Below are 4,682 nucleotides of genomic sequence, written 5' to 3'. Positions count from 1 at the left end.
GTTTTCTTAGCATTTTATCTTTAACAACAACAGTTTTCCACAGAATTTCTATGACACACCAAACCAGTGGCGTAGCCATAATTGTATTTTTGGTCGGGCCTGGGCAAAAGTGAGTGGGCACTAGGCTAACTTAGCAAATCCAATGCACCCAACCGCAACTTGGGAGGGTGGGGGGTTTGGGCTGGTTATGTCGCAACATTGTAACTATTTGTTTTAAACCAGTAAGGTGAGAAAATGGATATCACAGAAAAGCAATGTTCAAACTTTGCACAAGAATCTTGAAGTGAACCTCTTTACTAGAAAGTGAAAGTAAAAACTGACGGCGCTTTCGGCATCTGACAAAAAATATATATTTAGTGTAAAACAAGTCTTTTTTAAAAGTTGGTGCTAGAAATAAGCTTTATTTATTTATTTATTTATTTATTTTTATGATTGCATTGTCAATCATTTTGATTAGAGACCTATAATCAATAAACCTGTTTTGAAAGACCTTTTTAAAAACATTTTCAATAAGTAGTTAGCTGGCCTAATCTTTACCTCGCAGTGTCAGTTTTGCAGTGATGCACTATGAAATTATTGTGGGGCAAAACAATTGTAATATTAATTGAAGTATAAAAGCAACTTAATAATCGTGAGGATGACTGGCAACAGCTTGTCTCAAATTCTTTACTTCACAGAATGAACCGGTTCGCATGTGTCTTACCGTTACTTGCGGACCTTTGTGTGTTTTTTTTTTTACAGAATTATGCATTGCTGCTGTTTTTCTAACATTTTCTAACACACAGCTGCAAATTACAGTCCAACCGAATGGGTGAACATGCACGAATTTACATTGCCATGGCCGAAACAGCCTCATATAACAACACAGTTATATGTTACAGTAATTATTTAACAAATATTATATTTGTATAATAAACTGCGGGGGCCTGTCATCAGAGTGGGCGGGCCTGTGCCCTTCAGGCCCTCCGCTGCCTATGACCAGACACATAATAAAAGTAACCAAAACAGGTTATACAATAAATTTGTTTAATGAATGGACAAAACTTTAAGTGATGATTATCCTCTCTATGGAGAAGTGATCCAACCAAAAGAATCGTGGAGTCAAAATTGATGGGGCTTGTTTCCCACGGTCGCAAGCAATGTCATTATAGTTCAATATTTAACAACCACAGTTCACTAACTATGATTTTGGGAAACACAACTCTATAAAGATCTATCAAGATCTATCAAGTTTGTGAACCATTTCTTTTTATATTTCTCATTTAACTTTTTAAAATTTTCTCTGCCCTCTTTTCTCTGTTTTCATATTTACCATTTTTCTTTTCTTTTTTACTTCTCTTTTCATTTTCTAATCTTTTCTTTTATTTCTTTGTATTTTCCCATTTGTCTTCCTATTAGTTTCCATATTATATTGTCTTCTTTTTCTTTCCCTTTACTTTTCTTAATCCTTATACATTTCCTTTACACTCCACTCTGGACTCACCCAGGACCCATTTCCAACTTCATTTCCCAGAATCCCGTGCTTAGGGTTAATCACTACCAGGTGTTCCCAATTAACACTCCCCTATATAAACTGTTGCTGAGTCCCAATTCGCCTACTTATACTATGACCTAAAAGTATGTACTTTTTTTGTGAGGGAAAAGTACATACTTTTCAGTGTGTAGCAAAAGAGTATGCACGCTCTGGGACATACTTCGATGACGTCATGCAACATGAACGACAACGTGGTTGACTAGTTACGCACACCACAACTGTTAACGTTTCATTCATTCTTTATGTCCAATAAAATTTTATTTACTATTCCCATAATTTTTTCTCATCGTTTTTTTTCACAATACATTTTACTATGTGTGCTTCTACCAAGTTGAGGAGTGAGGAAGCAGGGCTGCGTCGTCGTAGAACCAAACGCAGGTCGTTTGTGAGGCGGCTGGTTCTGACGTTCATGTGCAATGTGTGTAACGAAATAAAATATAACTTTAATTAGGGTTAAACATTTGAATTCGTACACTGAAAAGCTGAGGGCGCATCTCCGCTGCTGCACCCGGCTGCCATGTTTACATCACCACAAAGCCATCGCAAAGCTCCTCCCTCCCGTACGCAATGGGTTGTGGGCAATATTAGCACTTAGAGTGTGCATTGATCTGCACTTCGAATTCTAACCGGAAGTAGTAGACCATCTGGGTATCTTTGGAATACTATTTTCAAAATACTACGATTTGGGACGTACTAATTCTAGTTTCGCATACTATTTAGGACGGATAGTATGCGAATTGGGACTCAGCATGTGTTTGGACTCTCAAATAATGCGAAGTCTTGTTGTAGCCTATTCTGTCAATTCTGAGCATTTTTCCTTGTGTTTGTTCCTCCTGTGTCTGACTTTGGATTGTTTATACCAACTTTGATTCTCCGCCGCCTGCCCTGACTTCCGCTTGTTACTGTTGCTGATTCTGGATATCCCTGACATCCTTGACGCTGTTTTCTCTGATCATTGCCTGTTTGACCATTCTCTTTATTAGACCACTGCATATGGAACCGAACGTCCTTGGTACAACTTTTTTATTCTGCCTTTGTTTTCTGTTTTTTTTTTTTTATATCCTCTTCCTTTTCTTGAAAGTTTAGAAAGTCTTTAATTTTGATGCAAATTCAAAGAAACCAGACTTCTGTACACAGAAAACATCTCACTCAAAGCAACAAAATGCTGCAACCATTTCCTGGAGTTTATCTGTGTATTTCAGAGATAGATCAAAGACTACCATCACAGCAACAATTCAAACTGTGCACTGAAAGGTTCTTTAATTCCGTCTGTTGAGTCAGTCTCACTCTTGGCTCTTATGCTGTTCTTAGAGGGTGGGCTGGGGGAAGAAGCCAGCTATATGTTGTTCTTTTGTATTGCCGTGACAATGAAACTCAGACATGCAATTACATTATAGTGTGATCAATCATGTATATTGAGAATGAAAAAGCTATGGTGCTTCCTGTAAAATCAGGCTGTAGATTATATCTCTTCAAGACACTGACCTTAAATGGCCCAGACCCAAATAACATCCCCTGGATTCCAAAGACATCCGTTTAGTGTCCAAACATGACCTTTATACAGAAAAGCCTATTATGAAGACTTGTTTATAGCTTTGCTATATTTGTATCCTAAATTGAAAATGACTTGTGGAGATAATATTAAGTAGAAAAAAAAGTTAAGAGTGAAGTCACCTGTCTGTGCTCATCAGAGTTTTTAGATCAGCACAACAGCCAAATCACTTTTCAGTAAATTTATAACGGATTTGCCAAATCAAGTCTGGAACAGAGTTTGGTTTGTCGCCTATTTCTCAGTGCTAAGTCTGAAGGCTTAGTGTCACAAAAAAGCATTATCAAATTTTATTCCTTGTGTTTTGGCAGCTATAAACATGCAAACTGTCACATGAATATGCTAGCCGGTTCATCACTCATTAGCTCTTGCTCTTTTTCTCTCTCATCTCACACATGCACGCATTACAGCACTGGAACTATGATTTGAGCACTGCATGAGATGTGTGAGAAGCAGACTGACTAGAAAAACTGGCCATTTATTCCACACCTTGGTACTTTATTTATAACAAAAAAATACATAGCAGCATGTCCAGAGAAAGCCTGTCTTGAGTTGTTGAAAAAGATGAGGAAGATAAGAGCAGGATTTATGGATTATTAATGATGATATGGTCATAACGATGTCTCTTCAGCTCTCTGAATTAATCAACTGTTTTATGTAGGATTAACTGGACACAGGCTAATATTTTAATTTTCCAAAGATTGATTGTAGCTGCAAATGACAGATAGATTTGTATTTTAATACCTCTAGCGCTAACCCTGTCAACTACACTAAACCCCAAAACTTCATGCTGTCAGCTGCAAGATAAGAAATAGTTTTAGGAAACATAAAGCTATATTACTCTCAATGCACAGGTTATATATGAGAAGTGTGAGCCTATAAAACAACAACATAATTTAATTAATGAGCCATATCTCTGGGCCTGAAGTCATTTTTATCATAAAGTAAATTAAAGAGTGTCAGTATCATTTATCAAATGCAGCATATGCTCCTATTATGTTGGTTAATCATTTCTTACTTCGTTAAATCTGGGGAGTTGTTTATTCTTATTTGGCTGTTTGATGAGTTTTTCCTTTTAAATTATTTATTTAAGGAGTGTGGGAAGAATTCTAGAAAGGAATTAGAAAGAAATTAAGACAACTTTCTGACACTGAGATAATAAAAAGTGGCTTGGTTTATACACTCTCAAAAGGGATGTTTTAGAAAGGTTCTTAACATGTAGTAACATTTCTATTCAGAGCCATGTTGTACTGAAAAACCATTTAATGCTGAAATGGTTGTTTGTGTTGCTACCTTTTTAATATCTGTTACAGTTGAAGTCTCCTAATTATTTATTTTCTGGAGCTCAGCTATCCTACTACAAAAACCGTCAACACTCTCTTGACAGGTACATTTCTATGATTTTTTTTTTTTTCTAACTCTGATTCGAACTCGGGACACCCATAGTGCAAATTTATAGACAAAATGTCTATATATTTTAACTTAAAAATTTTATTTTGTTTTCTATCAATGATAGATGAAAGTAAAACATGTAAGTGTGACCAGCTCTGTTCAATACATTTTATTTCTCTCACAGAGAATACAAAGTAACCAATTTAT

This window comes from Carassius auratus, chromosome 7 (genome assembly GCF_003368295.1).
Source record: "Carassius auratus strain Wakin chromosome 7, ASM336829v1, whole genome shotgun sequence".
Taxonomy (NCBI): domain Eukaryota; kingdom Metazoa; phylum Chordata; class Actinopteri; order Cypriniformes; family Cyprinidae; genus Carassius; species Carassius auratus.
The sequence above is the reverse complement of the archived record's forward strand: the minus strand, read 5'-3'. Positions refer to the sequence as shown.